We start from the raw sequence: 21,739 nt of genomic DNA, 5'->3' as shown, positions 1-21,739 counted from the left end.
AGCTTATAAACTGAATCTTTAATTAACCCCAGCTTTAACATAACCTATATATATTCTATATAACTTTAGAATTCATACCTAGCTACCCATAATTTTCCTTTCACATTCCATACTCATGTGTCAACTTTTTATTTTAATTTTATCATACATGCATTGATCCTTGAATTCTTAACTTAGCATTGGGGTAATTTTGTCCCCTTATTTATTTATCGAATATTTTTGACTTTTTTTTCATAAGCATAAAAATAAACATAGCTTATCAATGCACATAGATTTTTAATTCTTATAGTTTCACATGAGTAGGTTTTCAAATTTCCATTATATTATCATGACACATTCCCTTATTATCTTTTGTTTCCACAAATTCCCATACTTAATTAGCACACACAATTCTATCTTAAGCTAACCAAAGATTCAGTTTGGGATATATAATTATTTTTCCGCTTAAGGCTAGTAATGTGGCAATATATAGAACAAATGGGATTCAAAGGCTCAAAGTGGCTAACAAAGGTAATTGAAAGGGTAGGCTTAATTTGGTAAGTGAGCTAAACAATTAATGGCCTCAATCATATGCGAACATATAAATATAATAAATATTGGACATATAGGATGAAACAAAATATAGATTACAATCATAGAGAAGTAAACACACAAGAATAAAATAATTATGGTTAAATAATGTAATCATGCATAAAGGCTCAAATCTCACAGGTTGTGTGTTCTTTTAGCTCGAAAATCATGTTCCAAATACAACTTCAAGCAAATTTAACATAAAAATTTTAATTAAAATTAGTAAAATTTTGTTCCAAAAATAGAGTCTTAGAAGAAACTTATTGTCTTTTCAATCAAGTAGAACATGCATGCAACTAATCTATTACTATGCAATTTATCCTATTCTATAAAAGAAAAACTAACTAAATATCCTAATTTATTGGTGTTTAGGGAAGAGAAATTACCTCCGGGAGTCAGGTACTGACCGACCTCCCCACACTTAAGGCTTTGCACCGTCCTCGGTGCCATCTGTCAGGAACAAGGGTGGGCTGGTAGCAGTATCTCCATAGTCGAGACCATCATGGCTCCCTGTGCTGGTAAAGGAAGTGGAGTCCGAAGTGTTTGAGTCCTTGAATTTTCCCATGATCAGCTCCTTGAGGTATGTGAATCGGCGCTTGTTATGGCGCTCTCTCATCTTAGCTTTGTGTTCCTGCCGATCCAACCTTTCGAGTATCTGATGGAGCAGGTGGTCTGTGGTAGGTGCTTGTGGTACTGAAGGAGGAATGTCTGCAGCCGGTTCAATAGGCTGGCTTGTAGTGGCTGCTGAGGGTCTGATATATTTCCCATTAGGGACATATTGATCATCCCGTGGAAGCAGGGCTTTGGTGTCCCCAGCTCTGAAGGAGACTCCGGCTGCGGAGACGAGATCTGAGACCAAGGCGAGAAAAGGTAAGTTGCCCGCAATTTGTACGTGTCCCATGGCATTCCGGATGTGTCTTGGTAGGTTCAGAGGTTGGTCAGTAAGGATGCACCATAGTAGAACGGCCATGTCCGCAGTGAAAGAGGACTCGTGAGTGCTCAGAAAGACGTAATGGGACATGATCTGTGCCCATACGTGAGCCTCCAAGGTAAGTGCTGAAGCTGAGATTCCCTTAGGGTGGGTACGATGGTATCCGTAGATCTATCGGCTGCCAGATAGTGCGATAACTCTGAGAACGGTGTCCCAGTCAAATTGGTACATTTAGCGCTTGAGTGCGGCTTCTTGAAAGGCGTCCAAACCTTCTGGAATAGGGGGAAGACCTAGAGCTCTTTGAATGGCATCTTCTGTAATGGGGACTTGCTTCTGACGGATAAAGACAGACTGCAGGGTTGGCAGGTAGAAGTTGGAGTAGAACTCGACTACCCAAGAAAGATTGACCTGCCTCGGCTGTCTCTGTAAGAAACCCCATTGTCTTTGTGCAATTTGCGGCTCAACAAAGGTAGCAATATGGTTTGGGAGGAGAAGAAGGTATTCGTTGTTGTAGCTTCTTTCTGCCAAGATGGGGAACATCTGCTCACAGTAGCGATTGGAAAATCGCGCAGTGTCCTTTGCTGGGAAGGCTTTTTCTTTATCATCAACCTTTATAATCCTCTTAAGTCTCTTTGTTGAGGGCTTTACCGCAGTTGAAGAGGGTTCTGCCACTAGTGCTCTTTTTGTTCCTCTTCTTGCTGTTGATTTGGGAGTAGCTTTCTCTTTTCCTTTCTTGGTGGCCATTCTGAAAAAGAGAAGAGAAAGTAAATTAAATTCAAAGAGATAGAGCAAGGAAGAGAACGGAAAAGGATGGTTATGAATGCACATTTAAAGGTAAATGATGTTAACACATGGTCATGACTACATGTGAAAAGTCATTAATGGAAAATAGTTAGTGCATATGACGACAAGTGAATGCAAGGTGTTTATTGGCATGCTGGCAAAGGCATGAGTAGCATAGATCAAGCATCACTTGTAACAAACCATCACGTTTGTATTGACAATTATTTTTAACGAACAAAATATAAAAGGGGTTTTGTGAAAAACGGGCATGTAATAGTAGAATAGAATAACGTAGAAAAGTGCATAATGCCATATGGGCTTTTTCACAAACACATAGCATGCATGGTGAAATAATGTATGGAAAGTATTAAATTGAACATGCAAGCAACCCTTTAAAAAGTAATATATAATTGCCAAACAAATTTAGAACAATCCATAAGCATATAATGAGAAATAATGACTCAAATAAATTTCCAACACCAAGTAAAAAGGAAAAAAGAAAGAAAAAGAGAATATGAATAATGAAAGTAAAAAGAAAAGAAAAGAAGATAACATATAAAAATAAGAAGAAAAATAGAAAAGTAAGGAGAGAAGAAGAAAAAGAAAAACCTTATTAATGGGGTGAGAGAGAGAGTGAGGGTGTAAAAAGTGAGAAAGAAGGAAGAATGAAGAAGGGAGGAGGAAGAAATAAGGAGGGAAAAGAGAAAATAGGATTTGAGGAGAAAAAGATAAGATAAGTGGCAAATCAGGGGAGCTGTGCGGCGCTATCGACGCGGTCGCGTGCAGCACACGGTCGCGCGATTTGCGCTTATAATAATTGACGCGGTCGCGTCGGTCACGCGGTCGCGTGACCCGTTTTATGCTACTGGCGCGAGGGCAGCCTCACACTCGTACAACTCTCTGTTCAAAATCATTAATTGCCAAATATTGAGTGGCGCGATCGCGTGGGGCATGCGATCGCGCGAGTGGTCATGAGAAGGATATGACGCGGTCGTGTCGGTCACGTGGCCACGTGGGAAGAATTTGTACGTTATCACCAATCCAGCACCACTCTTGCACAACTTTCGGTCGTGCACCCTTTTTACGTTGAAATACAGGGCACGCAGCCGCGTGGGTGACGCGGTCACGTGGGAGGCCAATGTTCCCACTCGACGCGGACGTGTTGGCGACGCGATCGCGTGGGGCAATTTGTGCCATTGACACACCTCCAGCCACACTCTTGCGTGACTCTCTGTTCATTTTATTAATTCCTCACATCTCTTGCGACGCGGACGCGTCAATGATGCGGTCGCGTTGCGTGAAAATTTTTTTTTTAATAAATGTAAAAGTATGTAAATGCAGATGCACGAAATGTACTAATAAAGAGAAGAGTTATTAAATAGAAAAACTAAAAATAAAGAAAAGAACGATCATACCATGGTGGGTTGTCTCCCACCTAGCACTTTGCTTTAACGTCCGTAAGTTGGACGCTCCATTAGCTCAATCTTCGGCTATGTGAGGATCTTCCAAGAGGAAGATCTCGAGCTCCTTGTTTTTCTGCGTCCTCTCTCCATGGTACAGCTTTAAACGATGTCCATTAACTTTGATAAGTTCAGAGCTTGAAGGATGGCTTAGGTGATAAACTCCGTACGGTTCGGCCTTCTCTACTCTGTATGGACCTTCCTATCTTGATCTCAACTTGCCTGGCATGAGCCTCAGTCGAGATTTGTAAAGGAGGACTAAGTCTCCAGGTTGGAACTCTTTTCTCTTAATGTGCTGATCATGTACAGCCTTCATCTTCTCCTTGTATAGTCTTGAGTTCTCATAAGCTTCTAGGCGAAGGCTTTCCAATTCTTGCAGTTGCAATTTCCTTTCAGCTCCGGCTTTCTCAATTTCCATGTTGCACTCCTTTACTGCCCAAAAGGCTTTGTGCTCGACTTCAACAGGGAGATGACAAGCTTTTCCATAGACTAAGCGGAAAGGACTCATCCCAATGGGTGTCTCGTATGCTGTTCTGTATGCCCAGAGTGCATCTTGTAACCTGGTGCTCCAGTCTCTTCTATGAGGTTTGACTATCTTCTGCAAGATACGCTTGATCTCTCTGTTTGACACCTCGGCTTGCCCATTAGTCTGAGGATGGTAGGCTGTTGCAACCTTATGAATTATTCCATGCTTCTTCATTAATCCTATTAGTCTCCTGTTACAAAAATGGGTGCCTTGATCGCTCACGATTGCTCGTGGTGATCCAAAGCGACAAATAATGTGGTTTTTCACAAAGGAAACAACAGTGTTAGCATCATCAGTGCGGGTAGGAATTGCTTCCACCCATTTGGAAACATAATCCACAGCTAACGATATATAAAAATAACTATTAGAATTTGGAAATGGACCCATGAAGTCAATGCCCCATACGTCAAAAATTTCACAGAAAAGCATAATTTGTTGAGGCATCTCATCCCTCATGGATATATTACCAAATTTTTGGCATGGGAAACAAGATCTACAAAATTCAGCAGCGTCTCTAAAAAGTGTAGGCCACCAGAATCCACAGTCTAAGATTTTTCTAGCTATTCTTTGAGGGCCAAAATGTTCTCCACTCTCAGATGAGTGACAGGCCTCTAAGATGGACTGAAATTCTGATTGAAGCACACATCATCTAATTACCTGGTCAGCGCCACATCTCCATAAATATGGGTCATCCCATATATAATATTTAGACTCTCTTTTTAGCTTGTCTCTTTGATGTTTAGAAAAGTTTGGAGGAAAGGTGTGGCTAACTAGATAATTAGCTACAGGTGCATACCAAGGGATTACCTCAGATATTGCTTGCAGGTTATCAAATGGGAAATTATCAGCTATAGGAGTGGGGTCATCTGTAATGTGCTCGAGGTGACTCAAATGGTCTACCACTAAATTCTGGTTACCACTCCTATCCTTAATTTCTAAATCAAATTCTTGTAATAGCAGTATCCAATGTATAAGCCTTGGTTTGGACTCCTTTTTAGCTAATAGATACTTTAGAGCTGCGTGGTCTGAGTACACTACTACCTTCGTACCAAGTAAATAGGCTCAGAATTTATCTAGAGCAAAAACAATAGCAAGAAGCTCTTTCTCAGTAGTCATGTAATTGGACTATGCGGCATCTAGAGTTTTAGACGCATAAGCAATAACAAAAGGATCCTTACCTTCACGCTGAGCCAATGCTGCTACTACTGCATGGTTGGAAGCGTCACACATTATTTCGAATGGCTGGTTCCAGTCTGGTCCTCTCACAATTGGAGCTTGAGTCAGGGCGGTCTTCAGCTTATCAAACGCTTGTTTGCAATCTTCACTGAACTCGAACTCAATATCCTTCTGCAGTAGTCTGGATAAGGGAAGTGCTACCTTACTGAAGTCCTTAATGAATCTTCTGTAAAAACCTGCATGGCCAAGGAACGAGTGAACTTCCCTCACAGAAGAGGGGTAAGGTAAACTAAAAATAACATCCACCTTTGCTGGATCTATAGAAATGCCAGTATTAGACACAACATGTCCTAGTACAATCTGTTGTTTAACCATAAAGTGACATTTTTCAAAATTTAATACAAGGTTTGTATTGACACATCTATCTAGTACTCTAGATAATCCATCTAAGCAAAGGCTAAAGGAATCGCCATAAACACTAAAATCATCCATAAAAACTTCTATACTATCCTCAATAAGATCAGAGAAAAGACTCATCATGCACCTTTGGAAGGTAGCTGGTGCATTGCACAAGCCAAAGGGCATTCTCTTGTAAGCATAAGTCCCAAAGGACATGTAAAAGTAGTCTTTTCCTGATCCTCATGAGCTATATGAATCTGGAAATAACCTGTGTAACCATCTAAAAAGCAATAATGTGATTTACCTGACAGGCGATCCAGCATTTGATCAATGAATGGAAGAGGATAGTGATCCTTACGGGTTGCTTGGTTGAGGCGTCTGTAATCAATGTAGACCCTCCAAGCGTTCTGTACTCTGGTTGCTATGAGCTCTCCATGCTCATTCTTCACTGTAGTGACTCCAGACTTCTTTGGCACCACTTGTACTGGGCTTACCCATTCACTGTCTGAGATGGGATAGATGATATCTGCCTCCAGTAGTCTGGTCACTTCCTTCTTGACAACCTCTGAGATAGTAGGGTTCAGTCTTCTCTGGGGTTGACGAACGGGCCTTGCTCCCTCTTCTGAAAATATTCTGTGCTCACATACTTGAGGGTTGATGCCTACTATATCCGCCAAACTCCACCCAATTGCCTTCTTGTGCCTCCTCAGCACACTAAGTAACTGCTCTTCTTATTGAGAAGTGAGTTTCCTTGCAATGATAACTGGACACTTTTGCTTGTCCTCAAGGTAAGCATATTTGAGCTGTGGAGGAAGGGATTTCAACTCTAACTTCTGCTCATGGTTAGGCTCTAGATTGTCTGAAGCTGGTGAAAATGGCGAAGTGCCATCATTGTCATTCAAGAGTGTCCCCACACTCGGACCTTGTCCTGTGTGCTTCTCTTCTAACTCCTCCTAGTGAACTTTAGCTACGGTTTCATCAATGATGTCACACTAGAAGATAGAATGATCTTCTGGAGGGTGCTTCATAACTCCATTCAGATTGAAACTTACTAATCGGCCATCTATTTCAAAAGAGTATGTTCCTGAAAAAGCATCCAATTTGAACTTTGATGTCTTCAGGAAAGGTCTTCCAAGTAGGATTGATGACGGCTTCTCTGAGTCATTTTGGGGCATCTCCAGAATATAAAACTCAGTGGGGAATGTGAGCCCCTTAATGCCCACTAATACATCTTCAGCAACACCAACCACTGTAATAATGATTTTATCTGCTAACACAAAACGAGCTGCCGATCTTTTTAAGGGAGGGAGCCTCAAAATATCATATATAGACAAATGCATTATACTCACACATGCTCCTAAATCACACATGCAGTCAGAAATTATCACACTACTAATAGTACAATTAACCATACAAGGACCTGGGTCACTACATTTTTCAGGTAAACCTCCCATTAAAGCAGATATGGAACTACCTAAAGAAATAGTTTCTAATTCATTAATTTTGTCTTTATGTATACATAAATCTTTTAGAAACTTTGCATATTTAGGTACCTGTTGAATAACATCAAAAAGAGGAACAGTTACCTCAACCTTTTGAATATCTCTACCATTTTGGGATCAGGTTCCAGCTGCTTCCTCGGCTTCCTTGCAAGTTGTGGAAATGGAATGGGAGTGGTGTCTTCTGCAGTATCTGCGCCCTGTGGTGCTTCCTCCTATGGTTGAACTTCTTCTTTTTCAGCTATGTCCTGTATGTCCTCTTCCTCTTCAACATCTTCTATTTCCACTACCTCTTCAGCTAAGGCGTGTTCTGGTGGGCTTGGCTCCTCCTGATTCCTCTCCTGCAGTGTGATTCTGGACCTGAGGGTGATGGCATTAATGCCACCCTTTGGATTGGGTAATGGTTGAGAGGAGATTCCACTGGAGCTCATAGGTTGGTTATTGGAGTTATTCATTGATCCAATCTGTGAGACAAGAGCTTGCAAAGTAGCGTTTAGACCATTTAAAGTGGCATTAATGTTATTTTCCATGGTCTGTTGTCTCCGATCAATGGATTGTAGTAAATCATCATTAGAAGATGAGGAAGGATAAGTAATTTGAGAGGTCTGCTATTGAGTATTCTGTGGTACTTGGGATTGTCTCAGGTAAGGTGCTCTGTAAGGCTGGTTCTGGTTCTGCTGCCTGTTGTTGTTATTATTTCACCTCTAATTTCCTTGATTGTCTCTGCCTCCTCTATTGTTGTTGTTGTCCCTCCAATTCTGGTTAGAATTGTCCTGCCATCCATGGTTGTAATTGCCACCTTGATTGTACCCTTGGTTGGGGCGGTCATAGAAGTTATGAGTGGCTGCCACGGTGTTGTCTTCCTGTTGGAGCTGCAGACATTCATCAGTATAGTGGCTATAATCAACACAGATTTTGCAAACTCTCTGTGGGACTAACTGTTGGTTTTGTTGTGGTGGAGAAGGTTGAGCTTGCTGAACTTGTTGTTGATTCAATTGCATCTGCTTCAGCAAGTTGGTCATTTCACAGATACTCTGAGTTAGAGCAGCAGTCTCTCTACTAGAGGATACTTCTACAACGGCTTTTGAACAACCTTGTTTCTGCCTGTGATTCCGAGTAGATTCAGCTAAGTCGCTGATCAATTGCCATGCCTCATCAGTGGTCTTGTACTTTTTCATAGACCCATTGCTAGCACTTTCCAATGTGGTTTTATCTTGGGGCCTCATGCCCTGTGTGACGTAACCGAGTAACACTATCTTGTCAATCATATGGTGGGGGCATGCTTCCAGAAGATTATTGAAGTGCTCCCAGTATTCATAGAGAGTCTCAGATTCATCCTGAACAATCATGGAAATGTCTTTTCTGAGTTTACCAGTAACTTCCGCTGGAAAGAATTTTTCCAAGAATTCTCTTCTTAGTGTATCGCAGTTGGATACAGTTGCTGCTGGTTGACTGTAGTACCACTCTCTTGCCTTCCCCTCAAGAGAAAACGGGAAAGCTTTCAGCAAAATTGAAGTTTCATCTGCACCATCACGCCTGACAGTAGAACAGGCTGCTTGGAAATCTCTCAGGTGCTTGATAGGCTCTTGAGCAGGCAAGCCATGAAACTTGGGCATCAAATTGAGCAGTGCGGTCTTTATTTCAAAGTCTGTAGCCACCGCTGGGTGATGCGCTTGAAATGGTTGCATTGTAAAATCAGGGGCTCCAGCCTCCGGGATAGTAACTCTCCTAGCTGCTGCCATGTTACCTGCACGTAAATCAACCAAATCAGTAGAACGGGGGCTGGTTTCTTTCTCAAGTGACATTTTAGATCTGCCCTCAGAGAGGACTAACCGACACCGAGCTTGCCTTATTCGTGAAATAGTTCTTTCAATCTCAGGATCGAATACTGGCAAGTTTATATCGGGAAGTGAACGCGTCATCTAACGAAAAAAACAAGCAGCTCATAGTAGCAAAATAAAATAAAATGCAAATAAATAAAATCAAATCAATAACTTTAGCACTCTATTACAATTCCCCGGCAATGGCGCCAAAAATTGACGTGGCAGAAATTGGCGAGTCAAGAATTGTTATAAAATATGCGTTGCAAGTATAGTTCTTAACCAACCAGAAATCCGCTTATCAATTTAGAAGGGTTGTCACAAAAATTAAAATTAAAATACTGGGAGTATGAATCCCAGGTCGTCTCCCAACGAGTTGCAGAAAGGTGTGCTATTTTATTAATCAGATATTTTCAGAAAGAGTTTGAGTTGAATAAACAGGAAATTAAATTGGAGAAATTAAGTAATTTAAATAAAAGCCTTGACTGGGAGTAGATTAGTTGGAAGCCCTATTCTTGTTGCAATACTCTCAAGATTAATTGATAATTGAAGGTTGTTCTGTTTAGTTATCCCTTACTAGGTAAGGAAAAGTCAAACAAGTTAGAATGCTGTTTCTATTCACAAGTCCCAATCCGCTTACTTGGAAGGACTGGCGTTAGTGACTAGATGGAAATCCAACAATAAACCCAATTACAATTTCTCTTTTGAGCATTCCAACTCAAGGGTCCCTTTCAATCAACTCCCCATCAAGTTAGGGAACTACTCGCTCATTGTGAATGTAAAACTCATAACATAGGAAAGGGAATTAAAGAAAGACATGATAAATAAAACTCAAAGGAATCAATTAAAAATAAAAGTAACTCTTGTATTAATAAATTCTAAAATAATCCAATAGTAAAATTGAGTAAATTAAAGGACATGGAAGAGTAAAGCCAAGTAAAGAAAATGAACTAGAATGACGAAGTCTTGATGAGGTAATAACTCTTCTCAATATCCCAATGCAAAGAGCAATAGAAATAAAAATCCTAAGAACTATGAATGTGTAGAGAGAAAACCTAGAGGAGGAGTAAAACTAGATCTAAAAACTAAAAACTGTGTAGAATGAATGTTGTTTTAGTTTCTGCATGTTCTCTGGCTCTCGTCTGCTTTTCTGGGCCGAAAACTGGGACAAAACAGGACCCAAAATCGCCCCCAGTGAATTCTGCAGATTATTGATACTCGAAAATTAAAATATTAACGCGCAACCGGCAAGTATACCGGGTCGTATCAAGTAATAAAACTCACTAAGAGTGAGGTCGATCCCACAGAGATTGGTGGATTAAGCAACTTTAGTTAAATGGTATTCTAGTTAAGCAGACATTGTTTTGATTCATAAGATTTTAATTCTTGAACGTAATTGCAAAAATTAAATGACAAGGAATCTAAAGAATTGCAATGAAGAAAGAAAATAAAAGTAAATGACTGAAACTTAGAGTGCAAGAAACTTAAATGACATTAAATATAAATTGCAAGGAAGTATAGTGCAAGAATATAAAGTGCAGAAATTTAATTGCAAGTAATTTAGAGCAGAATGTAAATGGCAGAAATGTTAAATTGCTTGAATGAAAAATGGAATTGGGTAATGGGTATTCAAAATAACTAAAGAACAAAAGAGATGAGAATAATAATAGAAAAGATCATTAGGGATCAGAGATACAAATTCTCATGAATTGATGTTGATCAATTCCTTCTCAATCATGGGTATAGATCCATGGCAATTTGTGGGTAATTGAGTCCCAATCTCTTGGTAACTCAATTTCTCTCAACACAACCAATTGCCACTCTCGTGATCTAATTGTTCATGAGAAGAGATGAAGTTCAATTTCTAATCCAAGCCACACAACTTCCAGAATCTCAACTAAGGGAGGTTACATCTCACATACCAACCCAAAGTGTATTGATCAAAGAAATCATGAAAGGATGAACTCTAAACTGAATTATGTAGCTCCTTTCTCAAGTTCACCACATAACTCATATAGATTCAATCCCTCTCTCGATGGTGATTAAATCTGCGAAGAACAAGAGTTTCCTCCCAACCCAAAGTGTATTGATCAAAGAAATCATGAAAGGATGAACTCTAAACTGAATTATGTAGCTCCTTTCTCAAGTTCACCACATAATTCATATAGATTCAATCCCTCTCTCGATGGTGATTAAATCTGTGAAGAACAAGAGTTTCCTCTTAGATGAACCACTTGAATTGAGAAGGAAAAGAAAAGTTATCAACCCATTCAAATGAGCAGAGCTCCTCCCCCTAATGAAAATGAGGTTTAGTGAATCATAGCTCTAAATTCAACAAGAAGTCCAAAAGTAAACATTCCAATTGAATAGAGAAGAATAATGAAGAATGAAGAAGAAGTTCTTGAAAACTGAAATTCAAAAATTGCAAAAGAAAACTAACTTCCTCCCTGCTATGCTTCCCAATTGGGAGTGTAGCACCAAGCAGAGTGAAAAGCTAGTAAAAGTAACTACTATGATGTAAATTGTAAAAATGTCTAAGAGTGTCCTCTAGTACAAAACTATTCTCTATTTATACTATTCTTAAAACTTCTTGAAATTCTCCTTTTGGATTAGCAATTTGGGCCTTGCTCTTGTTGATTTTGTTTCATGTGAGAATTCTTGTCAAACAGAGGAAACAGGGCTCATTCTCATTGCTCTGGCCCAATGGCCTGGCATTACTGGCAAACACGCCAGCCTTGGTACATGTTGCCAACGTGCATGGCAATTTCCTGGGAGTGGGACATGGTGTTTGGGCGTTGTTGCCCAAGTTGTTGCCCAAGTTGTTGCCAAACACTTGGCTTGTTCTTCATTCTTACTTCACTTTTTATGCTTGATGTTGCCTAAACTTTGAGCTTCAATTCTTTGCTTCAATATAAACTATTATATATCATTGAAAAGCTCGGAATGTCTTCTTTCCAATGCACTTAGGATCATCTCATTTGGACCTTTCTAGCTCAAGTTATGCTCCATTGAAGAGGGCAAGGTCAGGCTGCATTGGTTGGGCATTTTTGCCAAACACGCCACTAATAACGTGCTCAATAACTCCTCTAGCCCAATTTCTTAGCCTGGGCACTGTTGCTGAAGTTTCCAAGGAACACGCCAGTTCATCCTTGCCTTGGCAACTTGTTCGACCCCCTTTTTTTGCTCATTCATACCTCCTTGAATCTCAACCTCATTTTCTTATTTTTGGGGTCTAAAGATGACTCTGATTCGAGCTTCCATTTCATGCTTCACTATGGACTATTATATATCGTTGGAAAGCTCTGGATGTCAGCTTTCCAACGCAACTGAAAGTACCTCAATTGGATCTCTGTAGCTCAAGTTATATTCCATTGAAGAAGGCAAGGTCAGGCTGCCTGGCGTTGTTGCCCAAGTTGTTGGCAAACACGCCAACAACAACGCCCTTAGTGTTTGAGGCTATAAATAAAGCCAGCTTTTGAGTCTTCCAATGAACTCCAATCTCATTCTATGATATATGGTTGGAAAGCTCTTGATGTCTACTTTCCAATGCCACTGAAATCACCTCATTTGGAGTTTTCTAGCTCAAGATATGCTCCTTTGAATAGGGCAAGGTCAGGCTGCCTTGACTGGGCGTTTTTGGTGAAGTTGTTGGCAAACACGCCACCAAAAACGTGCTCGACCTCCTCTGGCCCAAGTTCTTGGCTTTGGCGTTGTTGTGGGCGTTGCCAGGGAACACGCCAGTTCATTCCCTGCCTGGCAACGCTCTCGATCACCTTTTTGTGGTTCATTCATGCCTCCCTAACTCTCAACTCCAAAATATGCCCAAAATTCCTCTTTTCTTCTTTTTAGCTTATTTTGTGCTCTTTTGCTTCTTTTTCTTCTTATTTCCTACAAAATTTATAAAATTAAAAGATTAAGGAAATATACCATTTAAGCACAAAAGAATGCAATAATTAAGCACTAATTATAAATTTCTTGTATGAAAAAGCATAGAAAAATATGACATGGTAACATGTCATCACAACACCAAACTTAAACCTTACTTGTCCCCAAGCAAGAAAAGAATCATGCAATAAAGATTGACAATCCAAGGTAAAAAGAATAGCAACTCAATGTTTATGGTAAGCTAGTTTTCTAAGGATGCTACAATCACAAAAGAAATGTAAATGATTGATGCTTCTATCTACTTCAATTTATGAAATCTTTGTCTTATATTCCTTCCTTGAAACAAGCTTTTGATTTTCTTATTAGCTTCTCCTTTTAGGTGCTTTGCCCCATGAGTTGATAATAAAGCTATGACTCTAAATGCTTTGTTTTCAAGTATTACCACTTGATACATAAGCACCACAAGCATTTAACTAGGGGACTTCATTAAGCTCATTTGTTTCTTTTCTTGATTCTCTAATCATTGATGCTCAGAGCCTTGAGCTTTGAGGGAGTGCTTTTGCACTTGAGCCTAGCCTTGACTTCTAAGTGTTTTGTTTTCAAGCATTTTACTTGATACATAAACACCACAAGTACTTAACAATGAAATTGTCATTGGTACTCAGAGCCTTCAGCTTTCTCATTCTTTCCCTTTTTCTTTTCTTGCTTTAATTGTATTTGATTCTTCAAGGTTTTCATGATTGTCAAAAGATTTCACAAAATGTCCTAGATGAAAACTTTAATTAAATAAAATCTAATGCGATTGAGCAACAATTAACCAGACTAGCCTTTCAATACTTGTATGCACATGCTAAGTTCTTCTTTAATTTCTTGTTTGTTTATGATCATGATGCGTTTTTTTTTTTTTTTTTTTGCTTTTGAATTCACAAAACTCAAGTTGGTAGTCATAATGTCACAGCAACATGTTGCAAATCAAAATTCAAGCTATGCTTATTCATACCACACATGCATACAGAGAGATAAAGACAATCATGCAATTTAGAGTACTAGAAACAAATGAGAGGAAAAGGGACTTTACAACCTTGTAGTTCATCTTCATCATTGTTGTCCTTTTTCGTCTATTCTTCCTCTTCCCTTGCCAAACTCAGAATGCTTGCTCATCCTCAAGCAACAATTAGAACAATGGCTATGGGGCTAAGATGGATCATGAATGTCTTACACAATGAAATGTTAGTAGTACATGTGTTCTAAGCAAGCAAAATTAAAGATAATAATCAAGGCACAAGAGACAGAGACAGTGTGATTGCAAACTTAAGACGGTGAGCACAATACATTGCATAAAAGATAAGTGGCATACCAAACTTAGTGTGACACTTTCACTTGAAATTAATGCAAGTATCTAGTAAAGATTGGAAGCAAATTTTGTTGCATAGCAACACCAAACTTAGAATGCAAACATATGTCAATTTATTTGAATTAAAACTAAACAAAAGGAACTGTTATATGTTGAATACAATCACCAAGCCAAAAATCTGTCATGAATAAGGATCTCTTGGCGCTTGTATTAACAAAAACAGTTAAGAAGCAAAATAAGTGAAAACATTAAAAGCAGAGAAATACTAAAGTAGACAGAATAACAAAGTGTCAAACCAAAAGAAAGATAAATTTGCAGAGGCATTGTGATTATGCAGACAAGTGGTGCTACTGGATGACTTGCATATAAAAATAAGTGGCACACCAAACTTAGAATCTTAGTGTGACACTTTCATGTAAAATTGATGCAATCATCCCAAGGGATTGAAAACAATTTGTTGCAGGGCAACACCAAACATAGAATATAACCATGTGCCTATTTATTGAATTTAAACAAAGCAAAGAAAGAAAACAAAGCAAAGAAGAGAAACGTTACCTACTGTTGGTATGTTGTTCTTCACTTTCTTCCTCTTCTTCCAGTTTGTTAAGAGGAATGACCTCAAGGGGGAAGAGGTTTCAGCTATTGTCCCCTTTCTTGGTTTCCTCTCAGCAAGCTTTCTTTTTGTACATGGCTTGATTGAGCTTGCTTGCTAGTGATCCAGGGGTTGGATTGCTTGTGGTTGACCTCCTCTTGAATGTTGTCCTTGATATCTTGGTCACAATCCTCTTCTTGGTGCTTTTGTTAATTGCCTTCACTTCATTGAATCCAAGTCTTGGTGGTTGTGTGATTGTTGGAGTGTTCTCTTCATCAAGAGCTTTTTGAATTGATGGTTCAATGGCCGCTTCCTTCCTGTAATCTTTTGCTTCAATTGAATGTGAATCTCCTTGATTTTCTTCCTCCATTTCTTCTTCATGATTTTCCATTAAGTCCTTTGGCAAGGAATCTTCATGTTCCATTGTCACTTCAATTAGCCTCTGTGGACATGGAATCCTTGGCTCATGTTCCTTATCCTTCATTGCAATTTCACTTGACATAGGGACCTTTTGTTCTTGTTTTTTCACTTCCTCACCCACAAATTGGTCTTCATCCTCACTGTTTGATGGTTTTAAGTTCTCCCTTGTTTTCTCTAAGGGCCCATTCATCTTCTTGAGGATGATTTCTTTCCAGGATTGGGGTTGTGTGTATCTTTCCACGAGTTTTCTATGTATTTTAATGGCTTGAAGGTAACCCTCATCTGCTGGTTCAAGAGATGAAGGTTGAGAGTAATTTTGGTGACATGGGTGTATTGTGGTGAAGTTGTGTTAAGGGATGTGGAATGAGTTGTGTAATTGATGGGATGACTTGTATGGATTTTGGAAGAAACTTTGTGTTGAGGTATAATCAAGTGATGAAGAACTTTCAAATGAGAAACTGGGACGTGAGGGTGGATGTTCTTTCATTCCTTGGTGATACTCCCAGCCACCATTAGAATAATGACTTGAATCATTTTGTGGTGGTGGGAAGTATCCCATATGATTCTCTTGCTCATCTTGTGTCTCTGAAGCAAATCTCCATGAATTGGAGTGCTCAGAATTGGTATTTTGTTGGTGATATTCCCAGCCACCATTAGAGATTGGTGATGGTGGGTAATATCCCATAAAATTTGTTTGATCATAAGATGAGTTGAACTCCATTTGAATTTTGTAAAACACAACACCAAGGAAAATTGAAATTCATATCTCAGAGATGAATTTCTTAGTGAGGCAATAACTCAAACACTTTAGTGTCAAAAAGAAATAAAAAAAATTAAAAGAACTGTACAAAGCAAAAACAAAGAAAATGCTTAATCTAGACCACCATTCACTTAATCATTGTTAATCTTTGCCAATCCCCGGCAACGGCGCCAAAAACTTGATACGCAAAAATTAGAAATATTAACGCGCAACCGGCAAGTATACCGGGTCGTATCAAGTAATAAAACTCACTAAGAGTGAGGTCGATCCCACGGAGATTGGTAGATTAATCAACTTTAGTTAAATGGTAATTTTAGTCAAGCAAACATGATTTTGAATTCATGAGATTTGATTTATGAACATAATTGCAAAAATTTAAATGGCAAGGAATTTAAAGAACTAGAATAGAGAAAGAAAATGAAAGTGAATAACTGAAACTTAAAGTGCAAGAAACTTAAATGACATTAAAGATAAATTACAAGGAAGTATAGTGCAAGAATATAAAGTGCAGAAATTAAATTGCAAGTAATTTAGAGCAGAATGTAAATGGCAGAAATGTTAAATTGCTTGAATGAAAAAGGGAATTGGGTAATGGGTATTCAAAATAACTAAAGAACAAAAGAGATGAGAATTAATGATGGAAGAGATCATTAGGGATCAGAGATGTAAATTCTCATGAATTAATGTTGATCAATTCCTTCTCAATCATGGGTATAGATCCATGGCAAATTGTGGGTAATTGAGTCCCAATCTCTTGGTAACTCAATTTCTCTCAACACAACCAATTGCCACTCTCGTGATCTAATTGTTCATGAGAAGAGATGAAGTTCAATTTCTAATCCAAGCCACACAACTTCCAGAATCTCAACTAAGGGAGGTTACATCTCACATACCAACCCAAAGTGTATTGATCAAAGAAATCATGAAAGGATGAACTCTAAACTGAATTATGTAACTCCTTTCTCAAGTTCACCACATAATTCATATAGATTCAATCCCTCTCTCGATGGTGATTAAATATGTGAAGAACAAGAGTTTTCTCTTAGATGAACCACTTGAATTGAGAAGGAAAAGAAAAGTTATCAACCCATTCAAATGAGCAGAGCTCCTCCCCCTAATGAAAATGGGGTTTAGTGAATCATAGCTCTAAATTCAACAAGTCCAAAAGTAAACATTCCAATTGAATAGAGAAGAATAATGAAGAATGAAGAAGAAGTTCTTGAAAACTGAAATTCAAAAATTGCAAAAGAAAACTAACTTCCTCCCTGCTATGCTTCCCAATTGGGAGTGTAGCACCAAGCAGAGTGAAAAGCTAGTAAAAGTAACTACTATGATGTAAATTGTAAAAATGTCTAAGAGTGCCCTCTAGTACAAAACTATTCTCTATTTATACTATTCCTAAAACTTCTTGAAATTCTCCTTTTGGATTAGCAATTTGGGCCTTGCCCTTGTTGATTTTGCTTCATGAGAGAATTCTTGTCAAACAGAGGAAACAGGGCACATTCTCATTGCTCTGGCCCAATGGCCTGGCATTACTGGCAAACACGCCAGCCTTGGTACACATTGCCAATGTGCATGGCGATTTCCTGGGAGTGGGACATGGTGTTTGGGCGTTGTTGCCCAAGTTGTTGCCCAAGTTGTTGCCAAACACTTGGCTTGTTCTTCATTCTTACTTCACTTTTTATGCTTGATATTGCCTGAACTTTGAGCTTTAATCCTTTGCTTTAATATAAATTATTATATATCATTGGAAAGCTCGGAATGTCTTCTTTCCAATACACTTGGGATCATCTCATTTGGACCTTTCTAGCTCAAGTTATGCTCCATTGAAGAGGGCAAGGTCAGGCTGCCTTGGTTGGGCGTTTTTGCCAAACACGCCACTAATAACGTGCTCAATAACTCCTCTAGCCCAATTTCTTGGCCTGGGCATTGTTGCTAGAGTTTCCAAGGAACACGCCAGTTCATTCTTGCCTTGCAACTTGTTCGACCCCCTTTTTTTTGCTCATTCATACCTCCTTGAATCTCAACCTCATTTCCTTGTTTTTGGGGTCTAAAGATGACTCTGATTCGAGCTTCCATTTCATGCTTCACTATGGACTATTATATATCGTTGGAAAGCTCTGGATGTCAGCTTTCCAACGCAACTAAAAGTACCTCAATTGGATCTCTGTAGCTTAAGTTATGTTCCATTGAAGAAAGCAAGGTCAGGCTGCCTGGCGTTGTTGCCCAAGTTGTTGGCAAACACGCCAGCAACAACGCCTTTAGTGTCTGAGGCTCTAAATAAAGCCAGCTTTTGAGTTTTTAAATGAACTCCAATCCCATGCTATGATATATGGTTGGAAAGCTCTTGATGTCTACTTTAGAATGCCACTGAAATCACCTCATTTGGAGTTTTTTAGCTCAAGATATTCTCCTTTGAAGAGGGCAAGGTCAGGCTGCCTTGGCTGGGCGTTTTTGGTGAAGTTGTTGGCAAACACGCCACCAAAAACGTGCTCAACCTCCTCTGGCCCAAGTTCTTGGCTTTGGCGTTGTTGTGGGCGTTGCCAGGGAACGCGCCAGTTCATTCCCTGCCTGGCAACGCTCTCGATCACCTTTTTGTGGCTCATTCATGCCTCCCTAACTCTCAACTCCAAAATATGCCCAAAATTCCTCTTTTCTTCTTTTTAGCTTATTTTGTGCTCTTTTACTTCTTTTTCTTCTTATTTCCTACAAAATTTATAAAATCAAAAGATCAAGGAAATATACCATTTAAGCACAAAAGAATGCAATAATTAAGCACTAATTATAAATTTCTTGTATGAAAAAGCATAGAAAAACATGACATGGTGACATGTCATCAATTATACAGATCGCGCACGTCACGCGATCGCGTCATTCGGCGTTTTGCTTTGCCACGCGGGCGCGTCGTCCACGCCTCTGCATCACTTGTGCTATTCCAATCCGCGCAGTCGCGTGAGCCATGCGGCCGCGTCACTGCGATTTCCTCTCTTCCGCGCGATCGCGTGAGCCATGTGGCCGCGTCACTTCTCGCTGGTCATCTCCTTAATTTCTTGTGTTCCTTCCATTTTTGCAAGCTTCCTTTCCAATCTCCAACTCATTCATGCCCTATAAAGCCTGAAACACTTAACACACAGATCACGGCATCGAATGGAATAAAAGAGAATTAAAATACATAATTAAAAGTCTCTAGGAAGCAAGTTTTCAATCATGTAATAATTTTAGGAAGAAAATATAAATGCATGCTAATCATATGAATATGTGGGTAAAGATCATGATAAAACCACACAATTAAACACATTATAAACCATAAAATAGTGGTTTATCACTTCACTTTGAATTTCAGAATGTATTCTACAATTCCAATTTCCATTTTGAGAGCAATGAACAACTAAACCCCTTTCATTGGGTTAGGGAGCTCTATTGTAATTCAATGGACTAATAGTAGTTTTCATCTTCTTTTTCTTTCTTTTCTCTTGATTTTTGTTAGAAAGCTTTCGGTCTTAATTCAATTGGATAGTTGTCTTGAGAGAGAAGCTATCCATAATTGGAATTCTTCGGAGCCTTGAGAGAGGAATGAAGAATTCATGCTAGAATTGCTTTATCACATTGGATTAGATTGGGGTTTGGATGAATATAGTGACATGTAATCCTATCAACACTTTGATCTATTAATTTGTGTGGTATATAGTCAGTGACCGAACTTCAACTCTTTCCATGAGCAATTAAATCAAGACATTGGGCAATTGTTCATGCTTAGAGAGATTGGTGAGCCAAGATATTGGGATCCAATCATCTAAGATTGCCAAGCAATGTCAATGAATGCATTGATTGAGGAAGAGGTGAAAATGATTTGATCTGGAGAATTTAATATCTCCTAAAACCCAATGAACTCCCCATTCTCTGATCTACCCATTCTATTTACTTTCTGCTCTTTAATTTCATGCTAATTATCCCTTCCCATTTAATTTCTTGTCATTTAAGCTTCTGCACTTTAATTCCCTGCAATTTAATTTCCAGCTTCTTTAATTTCTTGCAATTTAAGTTTTCCGTCAATTTTACTTTCTGCGATTCCCAATTCAATTCTGATTTAGCTCAACTAGTAAAATTCTCCAATTATAATTGATCGATCTACCAATCCCTGTGGGATTCGACCTCACTCTTTTGTGATTTTTTACTTGACGACAATCCGGTGCACTTGCCGGAAGAAAATAACACATCGAAGGTTTTTGACTAGCCTCTTTTCAACCAAACTTCCCAGATACTCAAACGAATGAGGATCGCTTTTGGGCTATTCTCTCTCTTTTCCACTCTTGCAAGAATTTCAACAATGATGACCTCAATTTCACCCCTTTTCTGCATCAAAGTTCTGGTCCTGCATGGCTTTAATACTTCCTCTTTCCTAATAATGACGAAGAAGATGAGATTTCCAATAGGAATTGGGAAAATTTACTAGCCGTTCAACTAATCCCAATTGGGCTACCGCAACATAAAAAGCGACGATTTAAAGCAAAGAGTCAAGAAAACTACTCAAAGACTAAAGGAAACATTCTATCAAACACCTAATGTGCGATAAAAGTAAACATCACAAAATGCAAGAATCAGTGGAAACCCATGACTACCACAAGCAAGAAATCAATAATAGCAAGCAAGATCAACATAAAAGAAGCATAGAAACATGAAATTGCATTAAAAGAAAATTCGATCCAACAATGTTCATCAACATAAAAGATAGCAAAACATGAAATTAACAAGAGAAACTAAGAAGATTAAGACAATAGAACACTAAAATGTAAAGAGAATTAAAATCAAAACAAGAATTGAAAGAGAGATTTGAGAGTGATTAACCTAATTTTACCCTAATTTTTATCCTAAATCTAGAGAGAGGATAGAGCCTCTCTCTCTCTCTCTAGAATTCTACCCTAAAACATTATGAAAACTAAACTATGACTACTTTGTTCATTTCCCCCTCAATCCTTGGGTTCAATAGCATCAGAAATGAATTGGATTGGGCCCAAAATGAGCTACAAATCACTGGCCACGATTTCACTTTTAATGGTCCATGTGCAGCATCGGCGCGCACGCGTACATGGCGCGTGCACGCCCCTGAACGTGAAGCAAAATATAGCAAATTTTCTATCATTTCGAAGCGCCGGATGTTAGCTTTCCAACGCAACTAGAACCGCCTCATTTGGACCTCTGTAGCTCAAGTTATGGTCGTTTAAGTGCGAAGAGGTCAGGCTTGACAGCTTTTCAGTTCCTTCATTTCTTCCTGAGTTCTCCCACTTTGCATGCTTTTCTCCTCACTTCTTCCATCCAATACTTGCCTTATGAACCTGAAATTACTCAACAAACATATCAAGGCATCGAATAGAATTAAAGTGAATTAAAATCACCAATTTTAAGGCCTAAAAAGCATGTTTTCACATTTAAGCACAAATCAAGGGAGAATTGCAAAACCATGCTATTTCATTGAATAAATGTGAGAAAATGTGATAAAATCCCCCAAAATAAGCACAAGATAAACCATAAAATCGGGGTTTATCATTAGGTTAGCATTAAATTTT

The 21,739-nt window shown here is 38.9% G+C and overlaps 1 non-coding gene across 1 annotated transcript; it reads left to right on the top strand.

Moving 5' to 3' along the window:
- The first annotated feature begins 8,606 nt into the window (after window positions 1–8,606).
- On the top strand, window positions 8,607–8,714 carry LOC112760625 (small nucleolar RNA R71). The gene has a single exon (XR_003181057.1). It is a non-coding gene; the product is annotated as a small nucleolar RNA R71 (small nucleolar RNA).
- Window positions 8,715–21,739: the final 13,025 nt, after the last annotated feature.

The sequence above is a fragment of the Arachis hypogaea genome, chromosome 16, assembly GCF_003086295.3.
Source record: "Arachis hypogaea cultivar Tifrunner chromosome 16, arahy.Tifrunner.gnm2.J5K5, whole genome shotgun sequence".
NCBI classification, from domain to species: Eukaryota; Viridiplantae; Streptophyta; class Magnoliopsida; order Fabales; family Fabaceae; genus Arachis; species Arachis hypogaea.
Note: the sequence above shows the minus strand (reverse complement) of the source record. Positions and strands in the feature narration are given on the sequence as shown.